The sequence below is a fragment of the Nomascus leucogenys genome, chromosome X, assembly GCF_006542625.1.
Source record: "Nomascus leucogenys isolate Asia chromosome X, Asia_NLE_v1, whole genome shotgun sequence".
Lineage (NCBI taxonomy): Eukaryota > Metazoa > Chordata > Mammalia > Primates > Hylobatidae > Nomascus > Nomascus leucogenys.
Genome location: NC_044406.1, coordinates 123,409,831 through 123,428,443, shown reverse-complemented (window position 1 = coordinate 123,428,443; position 18,613 = coordinate 123,409,831).

Below are 18,613 nucleotides of genomic sequence, written 5' to 3'. Positions count from 1 at the left end.
ACAGAAGAGCAAATCTGAAAATGTTTTTAAAGATCTTCTCCATTACGCCAAAGGAGACTGAGGCTCAGAGTTATTGCTGAAGGTACTTATGGATCCTTCACTTCCACAACTCCTTCAACACTAGGCCCTGCCCTTTTACATATAATGCTAATTAAAGACCATATGATCAAACTTTCTCTGTTTGCCTAGTTAGAACCAGGTGTATTCCTAGGGAAATTTTAGCATGGAAAGTTGGTAATACAAACCCACCGGAAGCACAGCAGAATGGAACAAAAACAAGAAAGCCCTTTCCCGCTGTTTCTGCAGTCATTAAACCGTAACTGAAAACACTCTATGCCTTCCTCACAGGGGGTAATATGATTGTCATAACATTACACTTCAAAGGGGTTTTGAAAAATAGTTAGGCCAAAATATGGTATTGTTGCACAGAAATATTTTTTGACCTTTTAAAAATATATTTATTTTTTAGAGCAGTTTTAATTTTCCAACATAATTGAATGGACTGTACAGAGATTTACCATTTACCCCTTGTCTCCACACATGCACAGCCTCCCCTATTATCAATATCCCCCACCATAGTGGTACATTTGTTACAGTTGATGAACCTACATTGACATATCATTACCACCCAAAGTTCATAGTTTACATTAGGGTTCACTTTTGGTGTTGTATATTCTATGGGTTTGGACAAATGCATGTACCCACCACTGTAATATCACACAGAGTAGTTTCACTGCCCTAAAAACTCCTCTATACTCCACCCATTCATTCCTTCCCCCTATGCCCCAACCCCTGGAAAACACTGATCTTTTCACTGTCTCCACAGTTTTGCCTTTTCCTGAATGTCATATAGTTGGAATCCTACAGGATGTAGCCTTTTCCGATTGGCTTCTTTCATTCAGTACTATACATTTAGGATTCCTCCACGTCTTTTCATGGTTCAATAACTCTTTTTTTTTAGCACTCAATAATATCCTATCATCTAAATATACCACAGTTTATACATTCACTTATAAAGGGATATCTTGGTTGCTTCCAAATTTTGGGAATTATGAATAAAGCTGATATAAATATATATGTCCAGGTTTTTGTGCGGATATAAGTTTTCAACTCCGTGGGGTAAATACCAAGATGCACAATTACTGGATCATATGTTAAGAATATGTTTAGTTTTGTAAGAAACCGCCAAACTGATTTTCAAAGTGGCTGTACCATTTTCCATTCTCACGAGCAATGAATGAGAGTTTCTGTTTCTCCACATTCTTGCCAGCATTTGGTGTTGTTAGTGTTCTGGATTTACCATTCTAATAAGTGTGCAGATATCTCATTGTTGTTTTAATTTGCATTTCCCTGATGACATGATATAAAACATCTTTGCATATACTTATTTGCCATTTGTATATCATCTTTGATGAGGCATCTGTTAATATTCCTGCACATTTTTTTGGTATAGTTGTTTGTTTTCTTATTGTTGAGTGTTACTCAGCAATTTTTATTGGCCTTTCCTGTGAATGATCCAGGGAAATTAATCTACAAACATTAATCAAGCCACTATTATGTGCTTTCATGGCCCTGTGCTAGTCATTGTGGGAAACTAATCACAATCCTCAAGAAGTTTACAATCTAACTGATAGCCATACAAAAGATTTTAGAAAAGCATAGTTACGTGGTACTAACAATGTTGATCTATAGGCATCCAGAGAAGGGAGAGATTGATTGAGCAGTTGGAGAAGTCCTCAGAGGAAATGGAACTTAGGCCAGGCTCCAAAGACTCTCAAGAGTTAGCTAAGCAGAGAGACCACACATATGGACATATATGGTTAATTCAAACAAAGGTAGGGGGGTGACGCCCGGATCACCGAGATAATTATGGCAGTTGACACGTTGCTTCTACTACTCTTCTTTTCCTTTCTACATTCATCCAGTAATAATAATAATAATACCGAAATAATGAGAATTTACTGTGGGCCAAGCACTATGCTATGCTCTTTTCATCCGTTGTCTAATTTCACCTTAACTATAACCCTATAAGTAAGGTAACAGCATTCCTATTCTACAGATAAGGAAAGAGGTTCAAAGAGGTTTAGTTAATTGCTCGCAGTTTCACAGCTAGGAAGTTATAGAGACAAAATTCAAGTTTGTCCCTGTGCTCTCAGTTGACAACCCACACTATCAACAACTCATTTGAAAAGATAGCTATAACATCTCCAAGGATAGGAAGTCAAGACAAGACTCAGATATGGAGAGAAAGTTCTCTTCTTCCCTGAATGGGCACAGCATGGCAAAAGTACTGGACTATCAGAAGATGTGCATTCGAATCCTGGATCCACCACCACTAAGCTGTGATCTAAGGCAATTTACATTACTTCTCTGAGCCTCAGCTTATGATATGGTTTGGCTCTGTGTCCCCACCCATATCTCTTGTTGAATTGTAATCCCCAGTGTTGGAGGTGAAGCCTGGTGGTAGGTGATTCGATCATGGAGGTGGTTTCAAATGGTTTTGCACCATCCCCCTAGTGCTGTCTCATGATAGAGTTCTCATGAGATCTCGTTGTTTAAAAGTGTGTGGCACCTTCCCCTTTGCTCTCTCTTCCTTGTGCTCCAGCCATGTGAAGATGTGCTTGCTTCCCCTTCGCCTTCCACCATAATTGTAAGTTTCCTAAGACCTCCCCAGAAGCAGAAGCCTGTACAGCCTGCAGAACTATCAGCTGATTAAACCTCTTTTCTTTATAAATTACCCAGTCTCGGGTATGTCTTTATAGCAGTATTAGAATGGACTAATACAGCTTCGTCAGTTAGTAGTTACAGTTTTTGGGCTGTTACAATTGGGCTCAATTGTAACAGTTACAGTGTTACAGTGGGCTGTTACACTGTTTCTCAATTGGGCTGTTAAAGAGTTTCTCATATGGCTGTTGTGATGATTAAATGAGATGCAATAAATTCAAATAATTTTGAACTATATAAATATAACATCATTACTTTTCTTATTAGAACTATTTTTACTTGTAAGATTAGGATCAAATATAAAAATGTTTTAAGGACATTAGAAATGACCACAGGAAAACATTGAACCAGAAGGCAGAAACTCACATGTGAAAAGAGAGTACTATACGACAACCTACTGCAAAATAGTATATGAGAAAAATTGATAGGGCTCAGGACACTCTACCCCAAATATGGCAACTTGGCGTGTTGAATATTTTAAGCCGAAGGTATTTCAGAAATGGCAGGTGCACTTAGGACTCTGATCTTTCCCTGAAGCTGGTCATAAGACCCTTATGTGAGAGGTGCCCTCCCCATACCCAGGCAAAAGGAACACCCTTATTTCCCAAAGCAGAGGGATGTGGAGAGGAATCTGAATGAATAGGCCTTGCTAAGTTTTCCCCAGTTTACGGGCTCATACCGGTTTGTTCCATCAAATTTTCCCAGTTTTTCACTCCTCATAAACCTGCTCAGATTTAACCATTTCTTGGTGTTTTCAATTCTTTATGAAGGCTACCTTGCCATGATATTAAATAAGTTTGTATGCTTTTCTCTTGTTACTCTGTCTTTTGTTACCAGTGCCCCAGCTAAGAACTTAGAAAAGTAGAAGGGCAAAGATATTTTTTCTCCCCTACATAATCATAATAGGTAAAATTTAAAGGGTTCTTAACTATGTGCCCCTCATTTCATCTGTACAACAACCCTATGAGATGGATTGTAGACTTTTTTCCAGTGATGTTTGTTTCATTTTGTTTTGACTTGCTTTATGGTAGTCTAGTACTTGAACATTCTTCCCTTGTTTGAAAATTCCACCACTGTGTGGCCGGGCGCGGTGGCTCAAGCCTGTAATCCTAGCACTTTGGGAGGCCGAGGTGGGCGGATCACGAGGTCAGGAGTTTGAGACCATCCTGGCCAACATAGTGAAACTCTGTCTCTACTAAAAATACAAAAAAATTAGCAGGATGTGGTGGCGGGCGCCTGTAGTCCCAGCTACTCGGGAGGCTGAGGCAGGAGAATGGCGTGAACCTGGGAGGCAGAGCTTGCAGTGAGCCGAGATGGTGCCACTGCACTCCAGCCTGGGGGACAGAGCCAGACTCTGTTTCAAAAAAAAAAAAAAAGAAAAAAAGAAAATTCCACCACTGTGTGAGTCATTTTTTTTTTTTTTTTTTTTTTTTTGAGACAGGGTCTCACTCTTCACCTAAGCTGGGTGCAGTGGTGCCATCATGGCTCACTGCAGCATCGACCTCTCAGGCTCAAGTGATTCTCCCATCTCAGCCTCCATAGTAGCTGAGACCTCAGGTATGCACCATCACACCTGGCTAATTATTATTATTAGTATTATTTGTAGAGGCAGAATCTCACTATGTTGCCCAGGCTGAACTCACACTCCTGGGCTCAACCAATCCTCCTGCCTCAGCCTCCCAAAATTCTGGAATTGCAGGTGTGAGCCACTGCATCCAACCCACCGTGTGAATCTTTATGGAAGGCACGGTCCTATCTCCCACTACAAAAGCCAGATCTTGCTACTATAGTGATCATGAGCTAGTGCCCTAAAGTTGGCTAATTGAATAATCCCATAGAAGACTTGGCATCTGAAATGAGTGATGCCTTTTAGCAGTAGGAACATCAAGTGATCAGAGTGATCAGTTGTCGTGGTACCAAAAATAGCCTCCAGAGTCTAGTACCTAACCTGGCCCTTGCAGGTTCCTTTGTTTTGTGCCATTTTTGAAACCTGTTTTGCCAGTCTTCCTAATATCTTTCCAAGAAATTTCTGTTTTGAACATGCTAACTGTAGTTGGTTGCTGTTGTTTGCAACCAAGAAACCTGGCTGGCAAAAGTAGGCACTATTATTGTCCACATTTTATAAATGAGAAAAATTGAGGTGAAGCTAAGTAATAATGGAGTTGGGATTTGAACACTGACAACATGACACCAGATGTTACACTAAGAGAAAGAGAGAACAAAGAGACCATTTACCTAGGATATTACTGCAAATGGATACACAGAAAGATAGATAATTCAAAAGATAGTATGTGTGAGCATACACAGGTTCACATATACATAAGACCATCTGCCTCATAGGAAATTTCGAACAGTATCTAGAACAATGTCGGTGTTTGATGTTATTATGTAATTCAAGTGTTTTGGACTGCAAATCAAACCTTTAAATCCATCTCAAGCAAATAGTCTACATTTTCTGAAGAAATTATCGAAATCTGATCAGATAAGGAACATTTAATATTCTAATATAAAAAATTCATCAACCAAAGAAAATCCTAGAATCTTGAGAATTTCAAAATGGCACAGCATGTGGTTAGGAAGATACATCTGTTACCTAGATTGCTTTTGCTTTTTGAATGAAAAAGGTGCAGATATCTGAGTTGCTGTCAAATGACAAAGTATCCTACACCGCTCATTGAGACAGGAGAGCAATGAAAATGCTAGCAGAAGATACCTAGAGTATTTTTCCCTACCCAACTATACCAACTCACAGAGATCAGGAGCAAGAGTTGTTAGTAAATCCAGCTCACATGTACTATAAGACAATGAGGTACATAGGAAGGCGAACTAGCATTATTGGGACCCCTTCTACATACTATGCTCTTTAAATACATTGCCTCATTTAATCCTCACAACAACCCTCAAAAATGGATACTATGATTCCCACTTGAGAAGGTAAGTGACAAGGCTATGAAACGGCAGAGGTGTGATCTGAATGTATGCCTGTTTTACTTCAAAGTGCATTTTAAAACTCTAACATGAAAACTTCACAGAAGCAAATGCATTAGCTGGGGAAACTTGAAGTACACAGCTCGAGAGAGAGGAAGAAGAAATCAACAAATGCTAGAACCTAACACAAATACAGCACCAAGGACTGTTTGAAATAATTTTTTCATGTATTATCTCATATTAGTAATCTGGCAGACTGAAGTTCAGTGGTAAAATGCTTCAGGCAATTGCTCCCTGGTATTTAATGAATTCTAAAGTGACTTTTAATAGTTGGAAAATAAGATCTTAAAATAGCTCTGTTATGCTTTTCAACAGACACATGCAACCAGTTTGAGCCGTAGAATAAACACAATACATCTTCCTGGAACATCTATTTTCCTTAAAGATTGGGAAGGAAAAGTTATGTAATTTGTGTGACAATGTAAAATATTTTTAAAAATCAAAACAAACATGAACATATCATGAAGTAGTATGCAAAGGCCCGTGATGTTTTAAGATAAAACAGAATCTTCAAAGAAATTTCAAGCTTTTAACAGACAGCTTCAGAGCCCCTGGAGTGTTCACACTCCTCTGTTGTTAGGGACACTTGCGGAGAGGGAGTTTAAGAACCTCTGCAATATTATGTCCCAGATAGGGTTATTCCATCTTGTTTGAAAGTTTCACTAAATTCTTATGTACATTTCAGTCTGTCACGACTTCACGAACAATAGTCTTGTCAGCTAGCTTTTGCATATAAATCTGGAGCGAGTAAGTTAGACTTTTAATCAAAATTGGAAAAAATAGTATACAGGCTACATTTCTTTAAGCAATGACTACCAAATCTGATATTCCAGACATTGGTAATAATCATAGCCCTGGTAATAATCATAGCCCAACAGTTGCCATCTACATTCTGGCTAACATCATAGTTAGCTGACGGGATATGTTATTATCCAGAAGGGATTACTTGATGTTAAATCTTGCAATGAGAACAGAGAGAATTGGTTCAGTGATGTGGACTTGCAGAAAGAACCCTCAAACTTGTATTCTAATTATTCCTCTCATATTGCCAATTCTATGAAAACATTAGAAATTTCTTCCTCTGCCTCAAGTGAACTATTGCTTGACTTAGCCAACCAATAAATATTAAGCAAAGCTTGAGTTTTAACTGAAACACATGATTTTTTTAAACTTGTATATCTGTCCTTTTTTAAAAGTGTTACGTCCACTAACTAGGTTTAGCTGTGTATATAAATCTTTATTTAGGAATTCTATCACTCCAATCACTTTTTGATCATAATTTCCATCTGCAACACAAATCGGTGTGTTTGTTGATATTCAGTACGCCTAAAATAAGCCTTAGCCGCACAGCCTTAGCCTCAATGCAGTGAGCTTAAGGTCCTCAGTCAACATACAGGAACTGTAAGTGACACACTTCAAAAATGCTCGTTCTGTAGTCAGCCTTCTGGTGGATCACCAGAAATCAGCCTTGTTTCCTTTTAGTTTGGATGATATTAAGCCCCCAGTGGAGTTGTTGACTGGCCTGCACTGGTCTCCTTTCTCTGGGCAGCCTGGCTCTCAGAATAATGGGACAATCTTATGCAGCCCTCTTTTGGCTCCCCCGCTTACAATGAGGATTCAAAAGCAAACAATGAGCCAACATAGTCTACTCAGGGACCTTTCTATACTTTGAAATGCTGGGCTTTATTTGCCCAGCAAACCTCAGTATATGAGTTTCAGTTTTCTGCTCTGGGCTCTGCTCTATTTGTCCACAAGAATGTGCTATATAGCTTTCGTTAGAACCCTATGCTATAATTTTACATAGAAAAAAAAGCAGATTACAAAATTGCTTCTACACTGGAAGTGTAATTATGTAAAAATTATGTATGCATATTGACAAGGACTAGAAGGGGATGAGGAAAATTGAAAACAATTTGATTTGCGGGGGGTGGCAGGACTATGAATGAGGATTTGTTTTTCCTTTCCTTTAGAGATTCATTAACATTCTCAGAGGCTGCTTGTACAAAGAACACAAGACAATTAAATCTGTATTTTTGGATATAAAATGTTGATCATCCTTCTGTTCATTTAGTGTTTGCCTTATACTGCCAATGTTCCCTTTTCCACATCACCTGAAAGAACAGATTTCACCATAATTTAGGGAGTCTTTGCCAAGAAAATCAATAAAGACATATTTGTACAGAGCCTAGAGTGGGCTGGTTTTATCCAGGAATGTGTTGAGTTAATTGAAAAGGTTTTGGTTAAAGTTAGCCAGTCGGAGATCACAGCGTTGTAGACAACACATACTGTGAGTATGAACTTCATACAACCTTTCAAATACCTTTGGGAAGGCAGGAAATTGAAATATTGTGCTATATTGGCAACTAAATGGTCATTTATCATCCATGCTAAGTTTGGAGCTCAGAAGAACGATTTGGAAACTCTTAAGGGCCTTTATTAACAATTTCAAAGTTAGACCTGTATATTTAGATTTTCGCAGCATATTTGAGGAAGACTAAGAGATAACATCTGCGTATACTATTAACATGGCCTCTCTAATAACAACTTCGGACTGTATTCACACCCACAAAAGCTGCATTAAAATACATTAAGCTTGAGACACCAACTGACAAAAGCAAGGAAATTCACAGTTAAAGGGGAAACGTGCCATATGTTCTTCAATACCTAAGAGCAACGGGGTGCATTTGGAAAGTCATTAAAGCGGCACCCAGTTGTGCCTAGGTATTGGAGAACATATGGAATCTTTTCCTCCGCGAGTGTAATTTTCCCTGCTCTCACTGAACGCATGTATCAATCTTCACTTTTTGGTCGTATAGGTTTTTGTTTGCTTAATTACCACAGTGTGTAAAATAAATACCTTCTTATTTTCAAATATCAACACAATCACACAATGGAAACTAATCCTCAGTCATTACTGCCTGATTATTCCTAGTGATTTGTCCTTCTTTCCCAAGGTGCCTGCACCATCCTCACAGTTCCAGATGTCCTCTACCCCTTAAGGACTGCTTTTCCTTTTCCTACCCCAAGGATGCAGTCACCCATAGTGGCCAACAATTGCATCTTCCATCAGCAATTCAATGGGTCAGCTGGCAAAAGTCAGAGTTTTGAGAGCCAAAGGAACCCATTCTCCTGGACATTTGCTGTTAAGATAGTCTCTTTCTTCTTTATTTGTATTTTTTTTTAACTTTTATTTTAGGCTCAGGGGCACTTGTACAGGTTTGTTATATAAGTAAACTCATGTCACAGGGGTTTGCTATACAGATTATTTTATCACCCAGGTACAAAGCCTGCTACACAATAGTTGTTTTTTTCTGCTCCTCTCTCTCCTGCTACCCTCCACCTTCCAGTAGTCCACAGTGTCTGTTGTCCCTTCTATGTGTCCATGAGTTCTCATCATTTAGTTCCCAGTTAGTTATAAGTGAGAACATTTGGTATTTGGTCTTCTGTTCCTGCATTAGTGTGCTAAGGATAAAAGCCTCCAGCTCCACCCATGTTTCCACAAAAGACATGATCTCATTCTTTTTCATGGCTGCATAGTATTCCATGGCGTATATGTACCACATATTCTTTATCCTATCTGTCACTGATGGTCATTTAAGTTGATTCCATGTCTTTGCTGTTGTGAATAGTGCTGCAATAAACATTTGCAGGCATTTGTCTTTATGATAGAATGATTTATATTTCTCTGGGTATATACCTAGTAATGGGATTGCTGGGTTGAATGGTAGCTCTGTTTTTAGCTCTTTGAGGAATCACCACACTGATTTCCACAATGGTCGAACCAATTTATACTCCCAAACAACAATGTGTAAGTGTTCACTTGTCTCCACAACCTCACCAGCATCTGTTATTTTTTGACTTTTTAATAATAGCCATTCTGACTGGTGTGAGATAGTATCTTCATTTTTTTTTTAATATATGCTTTAAGTTTTAGGGTACATGTGCACAACGTGCAGGTTTGTTACATATGTATACATGTGTCATGTTGGTTTGCTGCACCCATTAACTCGTCATTTACATTAGGTATTTCCCCTAATGCTATCCCTCCCCCTGCCCCCTACCCCACAACAGGCCCCCATGTGTGATATTCTCTGCCCTGTGTCCAATGTTCATTGGACAATTCCCACCTATGAGTGAGAACATGCAGTGTTTGGTTTTCTGTCCTTGTGATAGTTTGCTCAGAATGATGGTTTCCAGCTGCATCCATGTCCCTACAAAGGATATAAACTCATCCTTTTTATGGGTGCATAGTATTCCATTGTGTATATGTGCCACATTTTCTTAATTCAGTCTATCATTGATGGACATTTGGGTTGGTTCTAAGTCTTTGATATTGTGAATAGTGCTGCAATAAACATACGTGTGCATATGTCTTTATAGTAGCATGATTTATAATCCTCTGGGTATATACCCAGTAATGGGATCGCTAGTCAAATGGTATTTCCAGTTCTAGATCCTTGGGGAATCACCACACTGTCTTCCACAATGGTTGAACTAGTTTACACTCCCACCAACAGTGTAAAAGCATTCCTATTTCTCCACATCTGTGAGACAGTATCTCATTGTGGTTTTCATTTGCATTTTTCTAATGATCAGGGATGTTGAGCTTTTTTTAATACGCTTGTTGGCCGCATGTATGTCTTCTTTGGAACACTGTCTGTTCATGTCCTTTGCTCATTTTTTTAAGACGTTATTTGTTTTTCTAAGTTTGTTTAAGTTCCTTATAGATGCTGGATATTAGACATTGTCAGATGCATAGTTTGCAAATATTTTCTCGCATTCTGTAAGTTGTCTGTTTACTCTGTTAATAGCTTCTTTTGCTGTGCATAAGCTCTTTAGTTTAATTAGGTCCCATCTGTCCATTTTTATTTTTGTTGCAATTGCTTTTGGCATCTTTGACATGAAATCTTTGCCAGGGTCTATATCCAAAGTGGTATTTCTTAGGTTATCTTCCAGGGTTTTTATGGTTTTAGGTTTTAAATATGAATCTTTAATTCATCTTGAGTTGATTTTTGTATATGGTATAAGGAAGAGGTCCAGTTTCAATCTTCTGCATAACTGGCTAGTCGGTTATCCCAGCACCATTTATTGAATAAGGAGCCTTTTCCCCATTGCTTGCTTTTATCAGCTTTGCCGAAGATCAGATGGCCATAAGTGTGCGGCCTTACTTCTGGAGTTTCTATTCTGTTCCATTGGTTTATGTGCCTGTTTTTGTACCAGTACCATGCTGTTAATTCCTTATTTGACAAACATAGCAATCAGTGTGCTACAAAGAAGTGTTTATCAATATAACTGAGTCCTCTTTCTGTGACATGCATCCATTCACTCATTCAGTCATTCAATTGTTGAATGCCTGTCATGTGTAGGCATTAAGAATAAAATGCCGACTCAGACTTAGGCCCTGCTCCCTAGTTGCTCACTGTCTTTTGGAATAGACAGAACAGCAAGCAGGCAATTATGGTCCAGTGTGATGAGTGCTGTTACAAAGGTCAGCAGAGGGGGCTGATGAAGCACAGAGGAAGGGCACCTAACCCATAGGAGGGATTCCGGATGAAGAACCTGAGAGTGAGCAATTGTCCTGACACATATCCATTGTAGAGCCAAGCTTATAATTGAATTTATGCAGTATCATCCACAAACTTATTGAGCCCCTACCACATGGTAGACCGTGGACTAGGCACTGAGACTACAGCCACAGTTTCTGTAGTTTTTAAGCAGGGGAGTGACAGAAATAGCTTGGCCCAATCATTAAAGATGAGGAGGACAGAGGAAACAAAGATACAGGGCCAGATCATGCAAGCCATCTTTTATACTATAGCAATTGAGGAATTACAGAAGACTTATAACCTGGAATGTGATGTGATCAAATTAATGTTTTAGAAAAATCACCTTGGCACCATCAAAGAAGAGATTCTGGAAGGAGTCAAGAGAGTCAGGGAGACTAGTTAGGAGGCTGATGAAAGATACTGAGGCTCACAGCAAGAAGAATGGCAGCTGAAATAGAAGGGCATGGAAAAATTCAAATAATATTTAGAAGACAGCAGAACTTGTTGGTTGATTGGATCTGGAGACTGAAAAAAAAATGATAGATCTGTGGGATGTGGAATCCACATAGGCTGACTGAATTTTAGAGGAGAACTTGGAGATTATCCAGTTAAGTGCTCTTGTTTCACCCATAAGGAAACTGGAGGTCCAGAAGTTGACTAACTTGGATCAAATCAATCAGTCTATTTTGTGATGCTGCAGTGCCTACGACCAAGATCCTCTAGTTCACAAAAAAGTTTTGCAATAAACTTCACTTGGCATCTGGATTGATATAAAAGTATTAATTATACTTTGAAGCCCCCAAAGCTTAAAATTAATCTCAAAATTATTTGAAGTTTCTCCATACTTTCTTAGCTTTTTTTTTCCACCATATTTGATCCAAACTCTCTGCTCTCTACAAAGTGTGGCTGTATTATGAGCCTATGACACTGCAACTGTGAAACACAAATGTTTTTGTTGTTGTTGTTGTTGTTGTTTGAGACAGAGTCTCACTCTCTCGCCCAGGCTGCAGTGCATGGCATGATCTCAGCTCACTGCAACCTCAGCCTCCAGGGTTCAAGCAATTCTCCTGCCTCAGTCTCCCTACTAGCTGGGATTACAGGCGTGAGCTACCACGTCCGGATAATTTTTCTATTCTTAGTAGAGACAGTGTTTCACCATGTTGGCCAGGCTGATCTTGAACTCCTGACCGCAAGTGATCCACCCGCCTTGGCCTCTCAAAGTGCTGGGATTACAGGTGTGAGCCACCATGCCTGGCCGAAACACAAATGTTTTATGTAGATGCTTATTTTGTGATTAAAATTTGTGCAGGAGTGTAGCACAGATATTGCAAAATAGATAGTAACGAATTGAGGTACATCCTTAGAAAGTCGTTTTTCCCTCCTTGGGACTCAGTTTCTAACTTGTAAAATAAGGAAAATAAGATTTATTAACTATAGGAGTAAATATTGTTTGAAGGCAATGAATTTTGAAATATAGCAAATTAAATAATGTTTGTGGTTCAAGTGTAAAGTTGTTATGTTACTTTCCCTTGCCCTCAAACACTGCTACTGGGGTTCTGGATCATTAATGATAAGATCAACTCAGAAGAAGCTTGAGTGACAAATTAACAATAAATTTGAGTCAATGCATCTCCTTCAAGATATAGTTTCAACATTCTTCATCAAACAAACACCTTAAGGGGTTGCTACACGTGCCTTTTGCAATGTCTTCTCAAATACAATCATCTAATGCACTAGCACTTTGAGACAGTACACACGTTCAACCACACACGTAGGGGCTACTAATCCCAAGATACCCTGAATCTCTCTCTTCAATTTAAAAAATCTTACTTGGTAAACAAAGGGTTTATTCTTCTTAACATTCTCCATATTGGGTCTCTGATGCTTAACACTGAAAACCATTGGCTCCCTAGTAGGCAGTGTAGTGCATCAAACTTATGTTGTAAAATGTGGTCAATAATTGAAGAGAAACACTGGGCATGGTTGCATGCACCTGTACTCCCACTACTCAGGAGGTTGAGGCAGAAGGATCACTTGAGTCCAGAAGTTCCAGTCTGGCCTGGGTGACATAGCGAGACTGCAGTTCAAAAAAAATTGAAGAGAAAAGATGTATTTATATAATGGAATAATGTGTTAGTTCTTTTTTTTTTTTTTTTTTTTTGAGACGGAGTCTCGCTCTTTCACCCAGGCTGGAGTGCAGTGGCGCAATCTCGGCTCACTGCAAGCTCCGCCTCCCGGGTTCACGCCATTCTCCTGCCTCAGCCTCCCGAGTAGCTGGGACTACAGGTGCCTGCCACCACGCCCGGCTAATTTTTTGTATTTTTAGTAGAGACGGGGTTTCACTGTGTTAGCCAGGGTGGTCTCGATCTCCTGACCTTGTGATCCGCCCGCCTCGGCCTCCCAAAGTGTTGGGATTACAGGCTTGAGCCACCGCGCCCGGCCTAAATGTGTTAGTTCTTTTTCATGCTGCTGATAAAGATATACCCAAAAGTGGGTAATTTATAAAGAAAAAGAGGCTTAATGGACTCAGTTCCAAGTGACTGGGGAGGCCTCACAATCATGACAGAAGGCGAAAGACATGTCTTACATGGTGGCAGGCAAGAGAGAATGAGAACCAAAAGAAATGGGAAACAGCTGATCAAACCATTAGATCTAGTGAGACTTATTCAGTACCACGAGAACAGTATGGGGGAAACTGCCCCCATGATTCAATTATCTCCCACTGGGTCCCTCCCACAACATGTGGGAATTATGGGAGCTACCATTCAAGATGAGATTTCGGTGGGGACACAGCCAAAGCATATCAGATATATGAAAATGTTGAAAGAATGTATATTTCATTCTCCATAAGTATTTTTCTTACCCATTGAACCAATGACATTCATTGTTTAGGATGAGAGACATGGCAGGGTAAGGAGAGGGAGTGCTCCTGGTACAACTTAGAACAAAGAGATAATCAGTCAGCTTGGATTTCAAACTACATTTTTTAATTCTCTAACAAGACAATTATCTTAAAAGCCGGGTTCAGCTGACAAACTGAAGGATTTCTAAATCTCTGTTTAAATCTCATTATATAGCAAAAGTTAAACTTGGAGGTCTGAGAATAAAGATTTATTATTAGCCACAACGTAAAAGAGCATGAAGGATATGTCACAAAAAGGATTTGTCACTCAAAAAGGGAAAAACTCTTCCTGTGTTGAAAGGAAGAGTTGGTGGACGAATACATTTTGAACAGATGAGATAAGTTAGAAGATGCCTCACTCCTGAGAAGGTCAAACAACAAAACAACTAGATATACTGAGAGAATCCAGAACATACCGGGTGGTGGTCTACTTTCATGGCCGTGTTATAAAATGGAAAGAGTAATTATGATATACTGGAAACATGAAGTGTGGCAGCATCAGCAGGAAAGGCACTTATGTGAATGGATCTGAGACAGCACTTCCAATGACCCACACAGTCTGTGAGTAGCAGAGGAAGGGAGAAACTGAGAGAACTAATGAATTGGCAGAGGTCTGGTGCAGGATGAAGAGGCAAAGAGACCCCAAGAGCAAAGAAGCCCTGGATCGTTGCAGTGGATACTACAGGCAAACAGGCATACCATAGCAGACATTAACACTGGATAGATGTGCCATAACCTAGCAGGATGAGGAATACTCCAGGAGAAACCAACAAACCTTTCCTGTCCCGCTGCTGCTGCCACTATGCATAGGCCTTCCTCTGCATACAGATATCATTTGGGGGAAAAAGGAAAGCGAAAACCCCTTGAAACAGCCTTGAGAAAGAGTTTGAACTTTGAACAAAATGAATACCTAAAAGAGAGTTTTCAATTAGAAGAGACTGAGTTGCATTCAGACATCGGTTTAAGCTTCTTACCATCAAGATTAGAGATGCCAGAATAAGATAAGGTAAAGTTTAGATAATGCCAAATGTGACATAGGAGACTCATTTGTTTTCTCAACTTCAATGCTGCTATATTGACTTGTCGAAGTAAGGATTAATTTTCCTTCTATGACAAAAGTACTACCAATTCCCCAAATGAATACAGGATCCTCAAGGTTTTGCAAAGCATCTTCAGCATGGAGTGGAACTCATAGGGAGAATAGAAATTGTGTTTCCTTAATTCAGATTTAGGGATATTTCTTCCTTTCCCCACCAACATAATTATGAAAAACAGGTTTGAATGCAGATAACATAAGGAATAATTTGCTTGCCATTAAAACATTCAAGTTTAGTTTCAGTCTTGATCAAATCCACCAACTCTACTCTTCTTTCATAATAAAAATAGATTCGATAACCAGCTAGGTTAAAAATGCCAAACTAGCTTGTCTATTGGTTGATGGTAGCAAGTAGTAGAGTTCCCCACTAACTGCTGTGCTGATTGACAGGGGCCTCTAAAACAATAGAAGAATATGCCAAACTCCCTTTTGAATTTAACTCAAAACTCCAGAATGGCTTTCATGAGGCCATGGCTGACTGGTGTCTTCTTTGATGTGATAAAATTTCAGTCATTTTCAGCTGCAGTTGTAATTGCTATGTATGGGAGGGGTTAGGGCTGACTATCCAGTATTATTTTATTCTTTCAATTCAGTAATAATATAATAACCTGGAGACTTAACAGCTCGGTGAAAGAATGGTATATAGTGGCCTATTGAGAAACCTCAGTCTAGTATTTTGCTTTTGACAGAACGTTCTTTCAGACATGATTTCTGGGGGTTAAAAAAAACTCTGTTTGGATTATTCGCATAAGAACATATTTTATTGTAATGTGTCTAGCATTTCCATGGTGGAAAATCCAAGAACGGGAACAGTATATTATCATTACAAACAATGATATTTGGAATTAGAACAGAAAGTCCTCAGTCATTTTTCAACCTGCCAAACAAATCAATGCCAAGAGAAAACTGTGTGTGTGTGTGTGTGTGTGTGCTCGCATGCGCACCCACTTATGCACAAGCCTGTGGGCTGATGAGAGCATCTTACAAAGATATGGATTTATAATTTGCTACCACCAAAGGAAGCACTTTAAATGGCACTAAGTTAGTGAGGGAGCCGTGGTAGAAGGCAAGGGTCATAAACTTCAGCACAAGTGTAGGGAATGTTTCACTTTTGTATACATTTTTCAATCTTAAAACAGATTTACTCGGGATTTAAGATTTTATTAAGGTCAAAAGGATTACATTAAGTTCATAGACACGTTTGTTATATTAATTGAGTCATAAGTTCTGGCCGTCTGCAAACGCATTTGAAAACAGGCATCAGCTGGTTTCCATTGCCATAATAGATCAGAAAATCTGCCAGTAAGTCTGTTTGCAGCTCTTAAAAGTTGTTGAACAAAAATGTGTTTTGAACTATCGACAATTACCTGAGAAAACAACTGGATTCTGTAAGTGGATTTGTTTATATTCCGAATATATTCTCCCTCACCCCACTTCCTCTGCTCTTATCATGGACTTCCCTTAGCCCCAAGCATCCCGCTCCAGGGCTTCAGAGATGATCATTGCTTGAAAATATTTCCATTTCCTCCCTCATTAAGATGGAATATCAAGAAGAATATTAGCTGGTCTTTTTAAAAATAACTTAATATTAATGGGGGGGAAACAGTGTATCTAGAATAGGGAGACAGAGTTGGGTTATTAAATTGTATGCAAAAGAACATGTATGTAAGGAATATGTATAAAATATATTTAAGTTACCATAGATTAAAAAAAAATTACCATTACATTGGGAGTCCCATTAGCCCCTCCACAATTCTACATCCTTCCCTCTGCACCCAGTGGTACTGTCCTGAATTTTGTGTTTATTACCCACTTGCTCTTTTTTTACAGCGTTTACTATATACATTTGTATCTCCTAACAATATATTGCTGAATTTTGCATATTTTGAGCTCTCTAAAACAAAATAATACTTAATGTATCCTTCTGCATTTTTTAATATTATGCGTCCAAGTTCCATCCATGTTGTAGCACGTAACTTGAATTAAACTACTTGATATGGTTTAGATCTGTGTCCCCGCCCAAATCTCATGTCAAATTGTAATCCCGAATGTTGGAGGCAGGGCTTGGTAGGAGGTGATTGGATCATAGGGGTGGATATCCCCTTTGGAACTGTTCTCCTGATAGTGAGAGAGTTCTTGCAAGATCTGGTTGTTTAAAAGTGTGTAGTGACTCGCCCCTCTCTCTCTGCCTCCTGCTCCAGCCATATAACATGTGCCTGCTTCCCCTTTGCCTTCCGCTGTAATTGTAAGCTTCCTGAGGACTCCCAGCCATATTTTCTGGCAGTGTGTGGAACTGTGAGCCAATTAAATATCTTTTATAAATTACCCAGTCTCAGGTATTTCTTTATAGCTGTGTGAGAACAGACTGATACACTACTTTCATTGAAGCACAGTATTCTATTCATGTGTATACCAAAATGTATTCATATTCATACAGTCTCTACATATCCATAGATATTTACATCACACGATTTTATTTTCACAGTACAATAGTGCCATTATAAATATTTTTGTACATGTCTCACAGTATAAAAGTGCCCAAATTTAGGGTGAATTCCTAGGAAAGAAAATACACATTTTCCACTTTACTAGATAATGCCAAATTGCAGTTGATGCATATCTTCAGGAAGACTTGTTACTCATTCTGCTAGTCTGATAGCTGTGAAATATTTACCTCATTGTGATTTCAATTTACACCTCTCTGGTTATTAATGAAGTTGAGAAACTTTTTATATATTTATTAGCCATTCACATTTACTCTGCTGGTATGTAGAAATCCAACTTCTATATTACCTTTATATCCAAACACCTTGGTCAAACACTCTTATTAATCCTAGTAACTTATCTGTACACTTTTTAATTTTTGTGTGTACACCATCATATGATTTGTGAATAACAATATTTTTATTTCTTCCTTTGCAATACTCAAACTATTTCTCTTTCTTTTCTTATTTAACTGGCTGTGATTGCCAGCTCAGTGTTGAGTAGAAGCTGTGATAGCAGACAACCTTGCCTTTTTCACAAAGGTAAATTGAATATTTTCAATGTTTTACCATAAATATGATGTGTGTAGTATGTTTTTTCTCATTCAGCAGGTTTAGATGTTCTCTTTTGTTCCCTGTTTACTAAGAGTTTTAGCATGAATAGATGTTTAATTTTATCAAATGGTCTTTCTTATTGAAATAATCATATTGTTTTTTCTTTAATCACATGAAGTGGGGAATTCCACTAATTGATCTTAAAAGTTTAAACCTTTCCTGCATTCTGGAAATAAATCAATTTGTAATGATGTATTATCCTTTCATGCACTGCTAGATTTGGTTTAATATTTTGTTTAAAATTTTTGAATTCTATATT